At 48.7% G+C, this 17,657-nt stretch overlaps 1 protein-coding gene and 1 pseudogene across 1 annotated transcript in view; both read right to left on the reverse strand.

Moving 5' to 3' along the window:
* Positions 1 to 17,657, reverse strand: part of PPP2R5C (protein phosphatase 2 regulatory subunit B'gamma) — a 322,861-nt gene that overhangs the window by 239,286 nt on the left and 65,918 nt on the right. The gene's annotated exons all lie outside the window — the stretch shown is intronic.
* On the reverse strand, positions 5,390 to 16,881 carry LOC117363644 (annotated as a pseudogene).

The raw sequence follows: 17,657 nt of genomic DNA on the forward strand, positions 1-17,657 counted from the left end.
CGGTCCGGAGCACCCAAGCGTCGGATGTTATCTCGGTCCAAGCCGCATAAAAGGACCGGAGTCAACCCCCTATGGGAAGGGGGTCCGGCGCGATCGTGGAGGGGGGCCAGCCCCATCCTCATAGCCCGTCAAAAGGACGGCGCTGGCTTGGACGGACCCTGCGCCGGAGGTTTCGTTTGTCCCCCTCTTCCCTGTTGAGGTGGACGCTGTGGCGGAGGCCTAGAAAAGGCCGGCGTCGACTTCTGAGGGTAACGCCTCGGAGGAGGCCGGAAGGGTTTCTGCTGCGTGGCCCGAGGTTTCGGACGGACCAAGGAGGCCAACGAGCGCTCCTGCTCCGACAACCGTTTGGTCGCCGCCTCAAGGGATTCATCAAATAATTCGGACCCCACGCAAGGTAAATCCGCTAGGCGTTCCTGCAGGTTAGAATCCATGTCGAGGGTGCATAGCCACGCTAGTCGGCGCATAGCCACAGCAAATGCCGACACCCTCGAGACAAGCTCAAAAGCGTCGTACACAGCGTGAAACAGGTACAGGCGCAATAGAGACAGGTTGGACATAAACCTGGCAAACCCCTCCCTATGGGAATCCGGCAGGGCCTCGCGATACTGAGGGAGGTCCTTCACCATGCCACGTAAATAGGATGAGAATGTAAAGGCATAATTGAGAACCCTGGTTGGCATGAGGGAATTCGAATAGAGGCGACGACCAAACTTGTCCAGGGTCCGACCCTCCCTGCCGGGCGGGACCGCCGCAGAAACTCTGGAGGGTTGTGTCTTTTTCAGCGCCGACTCGACAAGCAAGGACTGGTGGGAGAGTTGAGCCTTATCGAATCCCTTGGGTGGTATAGTCCTATACTTTGTCTCCATCTTAGACGGCACCGCTGTGACCGTAAGAGGTGAAGACAGGTTCTTAAGGAAGGTCTGATGAAGGACCTTATTCAGAGGAAGTCGGGGGTTTTCCCTCGGGGGAGTGGGAAGGTCCTGCTCCTCGAGGAACTCTTTGGTGTATTGAGAGCCAGCCATGAGGTCCAGACCCAAGGCACGTGCCATGTCCTGCACAAAACCGGAGAAGGAGGACGGTCTGGGGGGCGGTGAAGGGGTTCTCGACCTCTCCGCCGAACAGAAGGGGGAAGCCTCGTGGGAATAGCGCGGTTCCCTACCGGACCCCGAGTCCCAAGAGGCCAGATCCAACGGCCTCGAGGGGGTCGGGGAACGTCTACGTCTCGAAGAACCCCTGGGAGAGGTCCCAGGTGTACGAGGCACCGAGGTACGCCCCCTCCTCTTTGGTGAGGAATCACGTGAACCCCCTCTCGCGGGGGAACGGAGCAGCCTCAGGTTGTCGAGGCGGAGCTCCGAGACCCGCAAGGCCTCGCCCCCAAGCGGCGAGGAGCGATCACGTCGCCGAGGAGAACCTCGCGAACGCTTGGGCTTCCTCGGACGCCTCGCCCGAGGCCGGCCCGAGGGTGAGGAGCCCCGGGAGGACCTCGAGGAAGAGGAGGAGGAGATCCGCCGTACCCTGCGCACCTTGTCACGGGGTCTTACGCTTCTCTCAGGCGGGGCCCCCGAGGCCGAAGGTAAGGTCGGGGCCGAGGTCGGTGCCGCCCCGGCACCCAAGGGAGTCGAGACCGAGGCCGCCGAGGTCGGAGCCCTCGAGGCCGGAGCCGTCGAGGTCGAAGCCTGCTGCAAGTGCTCGATGGCCCCAGACAGCTCTGAGGCAATCAGGGCTCAGAGCAAGTCTTGGAACGCCGGGATCCCCACCATGGTCGGCAGGTCCGAGGCCGGGGGATGCTCCCTGGAGGGCGACCTTGGTCTCGAGTATTCCCTCGGGGCATTAGTGGCCGTAGTTCTGGGCGGGGCCGAGGACGACCCCCCCCGCCGTTGAGGAGCCCGAAGATGGCTTCTTCGTCGACCCTGGAGTCGAGGATGGAAGAGAGGACTTACCCGAGGCAGGCTTAGTCGAAGGAGTAGGCTTCGATGTCGAGGGACGTGGCGAGGCCGAGGATCCCGAGGCCGAGGTCAAGGCCGGGGCCGAAGCCGAGGCCGACGTCGAGGCCTTCCCCGGCGCGGAGTCAACCTCGAAGAGCTCCGCCATCCTGGCACGGCGTCGGCGGAGCGCTCTGGCCTGAAAGGTGGAGCACCGATCGCAAGAGTCAGTCGGATGCTCGGGCCCTAAGCAGAGCAAGCACCACCGGTGTGGGTCGGTAATGGAAAGTAACCGCTCACACCGGGTGCACTTCTTGAAACCCGTCAAGGGACGGGACATGAAAACCGAACCGGCCGAAAGCAAGGACGGCCGGGCCGCGGCTCACGGGAGCCCCCGGAGCCGAACGGAAAGAAAACTTTTTTTTTTTTTTTTTTTTGGTAGAATAATTTCAAAAACAAAAGAAAAGATGAAATAAAGCACAGCGACCGATTAAAATCCACCGGACGCGGCAACAGAAGGCAAAAACAGCAGAGCTCAAATTCCACAGGGCTTCTGGCTCCGCGGAAAAAACTGAACTGAGGACCACGAGGTGGGATGCACCCTCTAGTGGGCGAGAAGGCATGCACATGCGTGGTGCAGTGTAGCAAACTTGAAACTTCAATCAAGTTTGCTTGAAAAGCTGTCCGTGCTGGGGCTCCGTAGATGACGTCACCCACATGTGAGAATATGCTGCCTGCTTGTCCTGGGATAATAAACCTACCAGGATGTTTGAAAAAAATAAACACCCCCAATTGGGCAGAAAAAGCGAATCAAATTAAAAAAATTTCCCTTAATTTGGCAGTACTAGTATTTCTAGCCCCCCTCATTCAAGCACATTACAGCTTACATTCAAATTCAAATATAATAGGTTCCTATTTACCAAAGAGCAGTTGCCATGGGGGAAATGCAAAACTTCTGAATTAACTACTTTAGGCTTTCCATGCATTTGACAATGCAAAGTTGCATGTTAACTCCATGGTACATGTGTGATTAAGGGGTCCTTTTACTAAGATGTGGTATGTCAACCATCAAGGGGGCTCGAGGAGTCCCCTGCTGGGCTTAGAGGCTCTTTGCTTGGGCGTAGCGTTATCGGTTGGCTTTGTCTGCAGCTCATATGACCGGCATAGACAACGTTCAGGCAGACTTTCTCAGTCATCAGCCTCTGGACCAGGGAGAATGGTCCCTGTCCGGGCTAGCGTTTGAGGCCATAGTACGCCGTTGGGGTCGTCCCACCTTCGATCTGATGGCATCTTCAAAGATCAGGAAGGCAGACAGATTCTTCTGCTGCCGATGGGAGGTTGGCGGAGAAGGAATCGACACTCTGGTTCAACCTTAGCCTGAAGGGGAACTTCTGTACGTCTTTCCCCCTGTGGCCCATGATAGGGGGTGTTTTGCGCCGGGTGTCCTCTCATTGAGGTTCTGTGATCCTTGTGGCTCCAGTCTGGCCCAGAAGACCTTGGGATGCAGCACTTGTGAGGTCGAGCTCAGAGAGGGGTCTGCGTCTTCCTTGCCTTTCTTACCATCAGAGATTACTCACACAGGGCCCGACTGCACTTCAAGATTGGACCACTTTGGTCTTATGGCCTGGGGCTTGAGCGAGTGGCCTTCAAGGCCAGGGGTTATTCCTCTGCGGTTATTGCTACGCTCCTACAGAGCATGCGGAAATCAACTGTATCGGCCTATGCAAAAGCCTGGAGATGCTTTCAGGCTTGGTGTGCGGGGGTTCAGGTGGACCATTTGGTACCGTCAATGGCTCATGTTCTGGACTTCCTGCAGGCTGGCCTCAGGAAGGGTATGGCAGTCTCTTCGCTCTGTGTACTGATTGCGGGACTTTCCTGTTTAAGTCCCTCTTCATTCAGGGGTTCTCTGGCATCTCACCCAGACGTTGTCCGGTTCTTGAGGGGAGCCGAGAGGCTGCGGCCTCCCTTACGACTACCATATCCGACGTGGAACCTGAATTTGGTTCTATACTCCCTCACTCGTCTGCCCTATGAACCTCTGGATGGTATCTCTCTGAGAAAGCTTGCCATTAAGCCCATTTTTTCTTGTGGAAGTCACTTCAGCGTGGAAAGTGTCTGAGCTTCAGGCTCTGTCGTGCAGAGATCCTTTTCTTCGCATTACTGTGTCGGCAGTGATTTTGTGGACTGTGTCTTCCTTTCTTCCGAAAGTGATTTCCTCTTTCCATGTCAACCAGGAAGTTCAGCTGCCAGCCTTTGTTCCTTTGGGTTCCAAGTCTAAGGAGCGTGTTTTGCGGTCTCTGAATGTGCAGCATCTCCTTTAGAAATACCTGGAGGCCACTAATGATTTCCGTCTGTAGGATCATCTCTTTGCTCTAGCGGACCCCGCGCACTGGGATCGGCCTGCTTCTAAGGCTACCATCTCATGTTGGATATGTGTGGCCATTTCCGCTACCTATGTTTCAATGGGGAAGAAGCCTCCCCTTGGGGTGAAGGTTCGCTCTACCAGAGGCTTGGCTTCCTCTGTGGCAGAATCTCTTGCGGTTTCACCTGAGGAGATTTGTAGGGCGGCCATGTGGACTTTACCGGGTTTTACTTACTTTATGTGGCAGCTAGGGGTGATAAGGCCTTTGGCGCTTCCATTTTGGCGGCAAGATCATCAGGCTCCCCCTGAGAATTGGGACTGCTTTGATACGTCCGAGTTCAGCCTCCAGAGGGATTGTACAAGAATGAAAAATTAGGTTTCTTACTACAGAATGACACGGTGGCAGTTACCCACCAAAACAGTGGGGGGAAGTGCTCACTGCGTGGAGCAGTGAATGGCCTTGTCCCCGCAGTTAAGGGAGGGAAGGCACGCGGTCACCAATCGCGTGTGGCCCCCTCCCTAACTACGTCCAAATCTATCTCCCTCCTTCCCCCTTACCTTCGCGGCACTTTAGAAAATAAACTTACTGAAGCCGGCAAAGCCTGCCTGCCTGCAGTCGCGTGTGTGTGGGTGGAAGCTTCTTTTCTGATGCAACTTCCGGTGAATCGATTCAAATCAGAAGTCAGGCAGCACTAGCCAGGACAACTCCAGAAGAAAAGTAGAAAGGGTAAGAGGAAAAAATGGCACATATAGAAGTACCTGCCTGCCTGCAGTCGCGTGTGTGTGGGTGGAAGCTTCTTTTCTGATGCAACTTCCGGTGAATCGATTCAAATCAGAAATCAGGCAGCACTAGCCAGGACAACTCCAGAAGAAAAGTAGAAAGGGTAAGAGGAAAAAATGGCACATATAGAAGTACCAAATGAGAAAATCCCAGAAAGCCATACATGTCCTCTTGAGAAGATAGGAAAGGAGAGTGAAAATTCAAAAATTGGAAAAAGAAAGAAAGGATGGTTCCTGTTGAATACTGTATACTAATGCTGTAGGATGAAGCCAGGAACAAAAGCATAGAAAAAGAAATAAATTCTGTACTATGGCGAAGATTAAGTCATATATGAAGCTGTGTGAGAGCTCTGTAATGTCTTTTAAGAAGAACAGAGCTAATGGAAGAAAACAGAGGAGAAATTAGTTGAAAAGGGACTGAAGCAACAGTAAACTGGAATAGACAGTATGAAATGCTCTCACTAAAGCAGTAATATTTTAAAATTTTAGAGAACGGAATATGCAAAATTTTTGAAAGTTCAAGCTGGATTTGAACCCAGGTCTTCAGTGTTAGGCAGTCCTGTGAACCCTTAGGATACCTCTCTGTTTTGAAACATCGGGCTACAGACTTTACCAAGAGAAGAGTACAGAGCTCAGACATCAGAATGCTAATGAGGAGAAATAGGACCTTTTCCTTTGAAAGAATTGATAGGAAAGATACAAAGAAGAGAGTAAGCAAGAATGTGGCTGCAATCAGAAGAGGAGTAAAGCCAGAAAAAAACATAGTCCAATGGAAGCAAAGTCCGGAATGACTGGTTGGCTGAAAACTAATAATGAAGAGAATGAGACAGAAAAATATGTATCCAAAAAGGGGGTGGAAATAAGGGTGCATCTTATGGAGCGAATAACCCCCCCCCCCATACCTTTATGTAATCCTGGAAGTCCAGCGCTGCATCGGCAGGCTCCCTTGCTGGACGGCCGCCCAAGTCTCCATCTGCCGCGGCAGTGAGAGGCAGGTGCGAGCCCTGAGCGCTCCTACCTGGTTCTGCACTGCCCAAATGGTGTCGTCAGCTCAGTCCAGCACTGCATCGGCAGGCTCCCCCATCTGCCGCGGAAGTGAATGGCAGACGCAAGCCCTGAGCGCACCTGCCTGGTCCTGCGCTGCCGCCAAAATGGTGCTGTTGGTTCTCGCGAGACTCGCAGGAGCCAACACCATTTGAGCGGCGGCACAGGACCAGGCAGGCACGCTCGGGGCTCGCGTCTGCCTTTCACTTACATCTGCCAATGCAGCACTGGACCGAACTGATGGCGCTATTCGGGCGGAGGCGCAGAACCAGGCAGGCATGCTCGGGGCTCGTGCCTGCCTCTCACTGGAGTGATAAATACGATATTTCTGTTCCTAGAGTGCTCACAAGACTAGACCACAAGAGGGGGGGGGACAGGGTAGAGCCTGGCAGGGAGGGGGGAAAGGGTGCAGAGCCTGGCAAGGAGTGTGGGGTTGGGTGCAGAGCCTGGCAGGGAGAATTTGGTTCAGAATGTTTATTTCTTGTTTTCTTCTTCTAAATCTAGGGTGCGTCTTATGGAGTGAAAAATACAGTAGGTACCAGAACTGACCTGGAACCTGAACCTTGGAGATTTGATCCCAATACTAGAACTGTATGTCAGAGTGAAGTTTTATAAACGAAAAGAGGCAGAAGAAACCCTACATGACTTGAGCGTGGTTACATGGGAAGCTCAGGGTCCGAACACACAATCCAAGGAGCCGCGGTTGGAGTCCTCAGTATTGCACTATAATGTTGTTATGTACTTGTGCAACAGAGGTACTTCAGAAAAGGCTGTGTAGAAGCGAGAGATGAGGTTAAGGACAGTAAGAATGTAGGTGGTTGTGAACTATTAAAGAAATATAAAAAAAAAAACCTGACAATTGTAAGGGAAATTTAAATACTACTAAGAGCAGAGCGCCTAAACCAGTTCGCCATCCTATTGGTTGTGGTAAAGTACACTTAAAGAAAAAAGAAAAATATAGTGTCAGTGGAACATGAAGGCCCCTAGTGGGAAGAAAATATATTGTGTTTGAAGAATAGAAAACAGCACTATGAAAATTAAAATCCAACATAGCAGTCGTTGGAAATTTGGAAAAGTAGTACAGTGGTACCTTGGGTTTACAAGCATAATTCATTCCAGAAGCATGTTTTTACGCCAAAGCACTCGTATATCAAAGCAAAGTTTCCCATAGGCCATAATACAAACTCAGACAATTTGTTCCACAACCAAAGTTTGCTATGGTGGCCCAGAAGTGGCTTCCTTTCCTCAGGGTCCCTGTGCGGCTGCTCTCCCGCTTCGGCCTATGCCTCTGCCGTCCGCCAGCGCCTCCCAGCTCCTGATTCAAGCTGGCCACCATCCTGTACAAGCATGCACACGACCTTTCAGCTCCCGAGCTAAGCCGGCCACTGCCCCGACAACATGTGCGCCACGTACAAGCATGCATGAGATTCACGAGAACTAGCGGCAGCCATTCAGAGAGTGGCGCAGGGCCAGGCAGGAGCTCAAGAAGTTCACTCCTGTGTGCCAGTGCGCTACTGGCCATGAGATCAGAGAGCGAAAAGGAGGGGCACAGAAGAAGGAGCGCAAGGCAGGAGCACTGAAAGTTCACTCCTGCCCATACAGGGCCTACTACTAGACCACCAGAGGGGGAAGAGGGTACAAAGCAGGAAGGTGGGACATGGTGCAGAGCCTGGCAGCGAGGGGGGACAGAGTGCAGGACCTGGCAAGTAGTGAGGGGGGCTAGCTGCATAGCCTGGTAGGACAGGGAGGGGACATTGGGTGCAGATCCTGGCAGGGCATGGCACTTGAATATTAAGCCCCTGTCTTATATTCGAGTCAACCATTTTTCCTCCTTTTTGGGGGGAAAATGGGGGACTCAACTTATATTCAGATCGACTTATATTTGAGTATATATGGGATCAATTTACATTCAAGTATATACGGTAATTCCACCCATAATGGTCTCTAACAAAAAAAATGAACAATACTAAATATTAATATGCCAATATAGAAAGTGGACAGTTTCTTTCAATTAAAAAGTGTCTAACTGAGCTAACCTGCAGTCCCTTACTGAGTTATCACATAAGAGGGTTGAACTCAGAAAACTTAAGCTACAATTACACTGCACAACAAATTTAAACTTTTTTCTGGGGCAAGAGGAAAATTAGGTTTACTTTATAGAATTTGACCTCCTGTATATGAAAATAGCCTCAGTTTTCTCCTACAATGTATAGTTTTTGAGGAAATCGCTAATATTTATAGCATGAGAAGTCATAATGTAATTCTTTTGTAATCCGCCTTGAACTGCAAGGCAATGGCGGAATAGAAATCTCTAATGTAATGTAATACACTGCGCTGATTTAAGAGTTCCTATAAATATTATTTTCTAGAATTGTTTTGTTGTTGAAGTGCATTTATAAACGAGATTAGGAGCATCTCTAATTAATGTTCATCAATAGTCAGCCAGCATTGATGAGTTCCATCTGCCCCAATATCATTTCTCCATTGTAGCAATGTCCTGGTGAAACCTTTCCCTGTGCTCATCACTAACACTATCAAGATTATCAGGGGAAAAATCCAGATGCAAGTGGAGAAAATGAATTTTTAGTGACACGTTGAATTTGAGATTAGAGAATGACACAGGGAAAAAATCTGTCCCCGTCACCGCCCCGGCTCACTGTCCCCTTCACCGCCCCGTCACCGCCATTCCCTTCACCGCCCCGTCACCACCATCCCCTTCACCGACCCATCACCGTCATCCCATTCACCGCCCCGTCACCGTCCCCGCAGCATCCATATAAGCCTCAGTACTGCGAAACACTATGAAGACAGAAGAGAGTCCTGCCACTACTACTACTGCACTGAGAATCTGTTTCAGTGCCTCTGCCCTGTAGTAAAAACAGAACATAAAATAAATCAATTGACTAGTCCTCCCTTGCAATGACGTGTCCCCCATGTTCACCTATTGCTCGAATCAGGTCAATTGTGCACACTAAAAATGCCCACCTGAGCACATAATCATGCAGATGCTGCAGTACAATGAGCAACAGGAGGATCTGGAACGTAAGCGCAGGCACGCAGTGATACAAAAATAGCAGACACCCGACCGATTGCAACGTTCCGCCATCTCCCTCCCTCCACCTCACCTTAGATGTAGAATATGCCAGCTTTCTTTTTCACCCAGCCGCACGCACGGCTGCTCATTTGTTCAATATTCTCCTCTGATGCAACCGGAAACAGGAAGTTGCAGAAGAGGAGAAGATTGATGAACTTGAGCAACCGCGCGTGCGCGGCTTTTTGAACGCATGCGGCTGGGCGAAAAAGAAAGCCGTCATACTCTACATCAGTGTTTTTCAACCTTTTTACACCCATGGACCGGCAGAAATAAAATAATTATTTTGTGGACCGGCAAACTACTAGGACTAAAATTTAAAAACCCCGTTTCCGCCCCATCTCCGCGAGCTCGGTCACCTCAGTAACTATAGAAAAATAGACAAATATAGTGCAAAATATAGACAGCAGATATAAATTCTCAAAACTGACACGTTTTGATCACTAAATTGAAAATAAAATCATTTTTCCTACCTTTGCTGTCTGGTGATTTCATGGGTCTCTGGCGTTTCCTTCTGGCTGTGTATCCTTTCTTTCATTTCTTTCTTTCTAAACTCAGGCCCAAGAATTATCCCTTTCTATTCCCTCCCTCTTTCCTTCCTATGTCCTTAGTGCCCCTGGTGCCTCCTTCCCATCTCTTTAGTGCCCCCAGTGCCTCTTTCCCATGTCCTTAGTGCCCCTTCCTGTCTTTAGTGCCCCCAGTGCCTCCTTCCCATGTCTTTAGTGCCCCCAATACCTCCTTTCCATATCCTTAGTGCCCCTTCCTGTCTTTAGTGCCCCCAGTGCCTCCTTCCCATGTCTTTAGTACCCCCAGTGCCTCCTTCCAATATCCTTAGTGCCCCTTCTGTCTTTAGTGCCCCCAGTGCCTCCTTCCCATGTCTTTAGTGCCCCTAGTGCCTCCTTCCTATGTCCCTCTCACTGCCTTCCACACTTTGTCCCACCCCCACCCCTGAAGCCTTCCTGCCTGCCTGCCTGTCTACCTCTCTCCCTCCCTCCCTAGCTATAGCCAGCCTGCTGCCTCCCTGCCGCTCAAAAAAAAAAAGCCTCCCTCCTTCCTTTCTCCTGCTCTTACCGCTATGCTGCAGCTGCTAAAGCCGACAGAAAGTCTTTCCGACGTCAATTCTGAAGTCGGAGAGAACGTTCTGGGCCAGCCAGGCAGCGATTGGATGGCCCAGAACGTCCTCGCTGACATCAGAATTGACGTCGGAAAGACTTTCTGTCGGCTTTAGCAACTGCAGCAGGGCGGTAAGAGCAGGGGAAAAGGAGGGAGGCTTTTTTTTTTTTTTTTTTGCGCCTGTCCCTTAATCTTGCTAGCCCTGCGCAAACCGGCAGAAATTTCCTGCGACCGGCGGTTGAAGAACAGTGCTCTACATCTAAGGTGAGGTGGAGGGAGGGAGATGGCGGAACGCTGCGATCAGACGGGTGGGGATCGCGCGATCCTTGATTGCCTCACTGCGGAGACAAGTCCATTCACACTCCACGGGGTGGTGAATGGCCTTGTCCCCGTCCCCACTGATGGCACTATTTTTTCTTCCCTGTTTCAACGGGTTACCCGCGGCTATTCGCGTCTAGCCGCGGGTAACAACCACCGTGTCATTCTCTATTTGAGATCACAGAATACTTTAACCATTGTCTCCACCATTTGGACATAGTGCTTTCCTATTCCCCAGAAAATTCTCGATTGCATTCTTCAATACTATCCATGCACTTTTCTCACTTTAGCTTAAAAATCTAATTGAGGCAAACTGTTTTAAAATTTCAGAGATTGTTATAACATTTACTCCAAGCATTAGAAAATATTGCAAAAATTTTAATTTTTGCATTATAATGCCCTTTTGCCAAAATCAGAGGGTTATACAAAAAAATTAAAGTCAGTTTTTAATTCAGCAACCCCAAATCACTATAGGACACCCACTACAATTCATGCCCCAAAACCTCTGTTGCACAGTGTATCAAGTACTTCAGCTGGACATTCTCACAAGTAAAAATCTAAAGACTGTCTAAAGAAATGTTTCTCAACACATGGTATGCATACCCCTGGGGGTACGCGGCATGGCCGCCATGGAGAATATTCCCTGCCCGCCCATCCATTGAAGCCACGTTGCCGCCACCAGGGATCCCTCCTTGCTGCCTGACCCACTCATGGAAGCCGCTGCCAGGGATCCCTGCCTGCCCTCCCTCTCCTCCCTACCAAAGCCGACCCACAGGGCTTTCATCTGATGCCAGAGGGGTGGGAGAGGTTCCCAGTTACCTCCTTGCCGCACTTGCTCCTTCAGCGGCTTGTTGGGGGGATGCACAGCCGGTAGTGTTTCACATGCTGTACAGAGCTGACCTGGAAACCTTCTCTCAGATGTCAGAGCTGACGTTGGAGGGAAGGCTTGTGGGTCAGCCACATGCAGGGTGTGAATCACTGCCTGCGTGTCCCCCCAACAAGCCGCTGAAGGCAGATGGAGCAAGTGCGGCTCAAACAAGTAAGGGGACACGATCTTTCTGGGAAAAAGGAGGGGTGGAAGAGCGTGTTGGAACATTGGAGGGGCACGATTCTATGACAATGGCTGGAAGGCAGGGGGAAGGGGGCACAAAGAAGAGAGAGGAAAATCAGGCAGAGAGATGAATGGGGAAGAAAAGGATGAGAAGAAGAAATGTTGGATATGGTGGTGGGGAGGGAACACAGGGACAGATTGAAGGGATTGCAAGGTGGAGGAATATTGGACATAGTGTTGGAGGGAGAGATGAAGCATTGTGCTGGAGAGGGGTGACAGAAGGAGAAATGGGCATGGGGCTGGTGGGCAATGGTGAAAAATGCTGCACATGATCTGGGGGATAAGAGAGGGAGAAATGTTGGATGTGATAGTAGAGGGGGGTGGGAGAGATGCCTTGATCTCTGAAGACAACTGGACAGTGAGAGAAAGGGAGACTTGTTGCTAATAGGAGAGAGAGACAGAGTGTGAGAGATGGATGGGGAGGGCAGAAAGGAGGGAAGGAGAAATGTCACACTTGGGGAAGGGGGAGAGGGCAGAGAGTAAAAAGTTGAATTCATGGAGGGAGAGAGATGTTGGCTGGGGGAGGGAATGCAGACTGTAGGAGAGGAAGCATGCAGGAGGCAGAAAGAAAGAAATGTTTCGCACATTGCTGTTTCAAGGGTCCTCCCACAATCACCAGTGTAGATCCACCCCACTTAAATTTTCAAAGTCTAGCAGGGTGGATCGACACCGGCAGTTGTGGGAGGACCCTTGAAACAGCAATGTGCAAAACATGTCGGGTCTAACCCTCCTGAACCGAGTTACTTACTAAACTAAAGAATAATAAAATGCTGAGTGATGTATTGAATTCAAAAATTGCCAGAAAGCTAAGTTTTTTATCTATTACTAATTTATCTATGAATTGTGGTAAAAATGAAATGATAAAGCACTATACACTTCAACAGACTAATTAAACTAAATGTATCATGAAGCACAGAGCACTTTATAAATCAATTGAAGTGAAAAGATTTAGATTAAAAAAAAAGAGCCGATGAGGATACCACATAAAGTTCCCGCTATGAAAGATATTTGATGAGGCTCATAAGTTTCTCTAAAAGAAAAATATTTTGGTGGCTGCTTGGAGTGTGTAAACTGATTTGTGGACTCTGAGCACAGAATTGCATCAATCAATTTTGGAGATGAGATTCATAGTGGCATGTTCTTGGCAAAGTTTGAGTAGAGTTTTCTCGAGTAGAGGATTTAGAGGAAAAGCCTAAAGGAACTTGTGTCACCAGTCGAGGAGAAAGGTATCCCACTTCAGATGATTGGGAGTAAAGAGTCTGGAAAGGAAGTTTATGATTGTAGAGGGAAACAAAGAGATCTACTTCTGGGGTTCCCCAATCCGCAAAGATCTGATGTGAAGTGGTAGAGCTGAGTGACCACTCATGTGGTTGTAGGTGTCTATTCAACTTGTCCGCTAAGATATTCTACTTTCCTACTAGATAGACTGTTTTCAGGAAAATAATGTGAGGCATCGTCCAGCAACAGATTAGGATTGCTTTTTTTACAAAGTAGGTGAGACCCTATACAACCCTGTTTGTTCACATGGTAAATGGCTACCTGGTTATCTGTTTGGACGAGTACTACTCGATTGAGGAAATGATCTTGGAATGTGTGTAGAGCACTGCGGATTGCTTGGAGCTCAAGGTGATTGATATGGAGAGCTATTTCTGGAGGGCTCCAGGAACCTTGGATATGGAGACCATCGAGGTGGGTTCCCCATCCAAACAGGGAAGCATGTGTCCTGAATATCTTTTGATATGGCGGCACTTGGAATAGCAGGCCCTTGGAGATATTGGTCGGTGATAACCACCACTGAAGCAAGTCTCGGAGATGCGAGGTCACTTTCAGCCACTGGGATAGTAGACCAGTGGCTTGAGACCATTGGGTCAAAAGTGCTCACCGAGGTTCCCCGAGATGTAGACAGGCAAATAGTGTTACATGTATTGTAGAGGCCATGTGGCCAAGAAGTGCAACATTTGCCATGCTGTTATGTAGTGACAACAGAAGACATATTGCTCTGACCCCTCTACTGAAAAAAGCTGACCTAGATCCCTCCACACCATCCAGCTATCGTCCAATAGCAAATATCCCTCTCCTAACCAAATTGCTAGAGTCTATCATACCCACCCAACTCTCATCCTACTAAGAAAGATTCTCTATTCTCCTACCCTACCAATTTAGCTTTAGACCCAACTTCATGAATGGCACTTCATCCTCCCCCTGGAAACCGACATGTGGAGTCCCGTAAGGTTCTCCTCTATCTCCTATTCTTTTCAACATCTATATGTCCTCCCTGAAACTCCTCCACCTATCCCCCCTAGAAAATCTTTACACTTATGCTGATGACATTTTGGTCCTCCTCGAGACAGACTCGAACCTCACTAACCTCGCGAACATCTCCTCATGTATAACGAACCTCCAATCCTGGGCCCTCACTGTACAAATGAAACTGAATGAGTCCTAAACAAAACTACTTTGGCTTAGCCCTAAATTAAACCAACTACCCACCTCCATCCCACTGTCCTCCGGCTCCACACTACAGTTGGAGTTCTCAAGCAAAGTTCTGGGCATCACCATTGACTCCTTACTATCCGTCAATGACCACCTCAATTCCTTGATAAAAAAATGCTTTTTTAGCCTTCACATGCTGAGGAATGTGAGATCCTACTTCCATCAAAACACTTTGCTGTCCTCGTACAATCCATCATCCTTTCCAGATTGGACTATTGCAACTCTATCTACTTAAGCCTAACAAAGAAAAGCCTCCATAAACTCTAGCTGATACAGAATACTGCAGCTAAGCTTATTTTCGCAAAAAGTAAATTTGACCATGTCTCACCACTCTTGGCTTCCAGTAATTTCCAGGGTCCATTTTAAATGTGCCTGCCTAACTTTCAAGATCCTTCACAGCATCCTTCCTCCTGTTATTCCACTATCTTGGAATTCCTCAAATCCTAATTCCACCAGATCCACCCAAAAATTAAAACTATCCTTCCCCTCATTAAAAGGCATATCCCAAGTCGGAAAACTACGGACTTCCCTCCCCTTCAGAAACACTGAGCTCTGGAATAATCTTACCTCCCCACTTCGTAGTTTGGGCTACCTCCAACTGTTCCATAGGCATCTAAAAACTTGGCTATTCTCAAAAATGTAACATTTCCTTCCCTCTCTGGTACACAAAGCCCTTCTAAACTCTCTTCATACTTAATCCTATAATCCCCCTTTGGAGTTCCTTTCTATCCCAGTTCTGTAAACCGTGCCGAGCTCTAGAAGATGTGGTATATAAACCCAAGGTTTAGTTTAGTTTAGTTACTGTGCAAAATATAAAGACAGTAGATGTAAATTTGAAAAAACTTCTACATAACAATCACCACTTTACAAATTAACAAATAGAAATAAAACAAATAATGAGAAATAAGAAAATACCATTTTATTGGACTAATCCTATTTTCAATTAGCTTTCAGAGGCCAAATCTTTCTTCAAGACAGTACAGTATACAGCTGTTATGGTATCCTGTCCTGTCCTGGGGAAAGGGGTTTAGTCCCCCCCCCCCAAATTGCCTTATTTCCATTTCCTATTGATAAACTTTAATCAATACAGTTACAATACTACTTGATTCTACGTAAAGCAACAAAAATATTTTTTTCTACCTTTTGTCGTTTCTGCTTTAGTCATATTCTCTTCACTCTCTTCTTTCTATTCAGCGTTTGTCCTCACTCCCTTCCATGTAACATCTGTCCTCTCTCTTTGCCCCCTCCACCCAGCCTCTGCCCTCTCTTTCTACCCCTTCCATCTACTGTCCACCCTCTCTCTGCCCCTTGCATCCACTGTCCACCCTCTCTCTGCCCCTTGCATCCACTGTCCACCCTCTCTCTGTTCCTTATGGCATCTTCCCTCTTTCTATGTCCCTTCAATAAACTCTATATCCTGTGCCCTTTCTCTCCTTTGTACATGATTCATTTCAGCTTCACCCCCCTTCTCCATTTTTTGTCTCCACCTCCTCCCCTATGCTCTGGCATCTATCTCTTCTCCTTTCCTTCCTTCCTTCCCATTCCACCCCATGGTCTGGCATCTCTATCTCCTTCCCTTCTCTCCAGCATCTGCCCCCTGTCTTTCCCCTTTGGTCCAGGCCTCTCTTTCTCTCCGTCTTTCTTCTGTGAGGAGATCATGTTGATCTTGAACACTGAATAATTCTTCCACATTCTCCATATCACAGTACTGTAGTCTGGTCCAGCAGACTGCTTTGGCACTATTACATGGGTAATAGTAAATTCATTATGCATCAGCTTTCCACAGAGAATGCCACAAGTCTCTATTTCTTGTGCTGTGTTTACATCTGCCAGCAGCAGAAATTTGCGAGACAGATCCCTTGGCAATACTACACTTCGGAGTCCTTTGACCATCTGGTTCTGTATGGCTGCAGGCTTTAAAGCTCTGTTTACTAGAGGAGACTGTCCAGCATACATAGTTGCATCACTCTTAAGGATCTGATCAGAGATTACATTAGACAAGGTGGTATTTTTAGGCATGGAAAAAACAGGACATGTTCTCCTCAATCTGCTCAGATGCCTTCAAATGCTCTTTAATGTTCATCTGATCTTGGGCTAAATCTTGCCTCCTGAGCTGATCTTCAAAATAGTTAAACTGTTGCTGCCGCATCTGTACAATTCGCTTCTTTTCTTCTTCGATCATTTGCTGCTGCTCAAATTTCTGTAGGTATTTGGTCTGCAGTTTGTTCCTGCCTTGGATGTCTTCCTGGTATTCCATTCCATACTTCTTTAAAAGAGTTTTCTTTAACTCATCTGTTCAGGGAAAGGTCACATCCTTCAATTTCTTCATAATATCTTGTTTCTCTGGTACAGCACACTGCCGATAGTCTCGATGATTAGGGAGTTTTTCTAAAAACAAGATTATAAACTTGTTATAAAGAACAAATGCATTTTCCAGGTTTCTCTACTCTAAATATACAGCTGCCATCCATTCCATCTCTACCCCAGATCAGAAGTAGCAGTGTGGAGTATTGTTCTCAATGATTGTGACACTGCAGCCAAGTTTACTTAAAGCGCGCACCTGCTCTTCAGGACTCAAGGATATATCTGTATGGTCAGGCATTGCTGCCAGTTTCTTCAGTGAGCCAACAGAAAAAGGTTGCTCCATACTGTCTTCTTTCTGCAAATTTTCATATTCACATCGTCTTCCCAATCCTTCTATCCTTGGAAGTATTATCTTCTGGAATTTCCCATTTTTGTCAAGGGCCTGCTGCGAGGCACAAGATCCCACAAGCGACAGCAGAACGGCTTTGCCTTGAGCCATTTCTAGGCTAACTGGGACGCTTCTCCTGCTCCTGGGCCTTCCTGCCTCAGTGAAGAGAAAAAGGAAATGCGTATTTTCACAGCTCGACTTCCCTCAACAACCCTTTCCCCTTCTCGGGTCAAGGTCTATTCTTGAGAAGCACGCAGGAGAGCGACGCTTCCAGCTGGTGGTTCCTGTCAATGGGAGAAGCTGGCATAGTCTGAACCCCCACGAGCAAGAGAGTGGAGTGAGAGCCATATCGGGCGTGGGCCACAGTGAGATCCGTTTTGGGCCGCATGCGGCCCACAGGCCGTATGTTGTGCAGGGCTGGACTAAGGCAAATTGTAAGCTTCCTTCCATCGCTGACCTATCTTCCATAGGTCAGCGACGGAGAGAAGCTTACAACTTGCTGCTCTTGCTTGCTTCAGGCCTTCCACGTTGCCGGGTCCTGCCTTCACAGAAACAGAAAGTAGGTAGGACCCGACAGCAAGGAAGGCCTGAAGCAAGCAAGAGCAAGTTGTAAGCTTCCCTCCGTCACTGACCTGTCTCCCGCCTTAGCCTGTAGCGAACCCATGCTACGGGGCTCTAAAGTGTGCGTGCCAGCTTCCCTTCTCTCCTCCCCCCCCCCGGGACGCGACTTA

This window comes from Geotrypetes seraphini, chromosome 7 (assembly GCF_902459505.1).
Source record: "Geotrypetes seraphini chromosome 7, aGeoSer1.1, whole genome shotgun sequence".
In the NCBI taxonomy this organism is placed as follows: domain Eukaryota; kingdom Metazoa; phylum Chordata; class Amphibia; order Gymnophiona; family Dermophiidae; genus Geotrypetes; species Geotrypetes seraphini.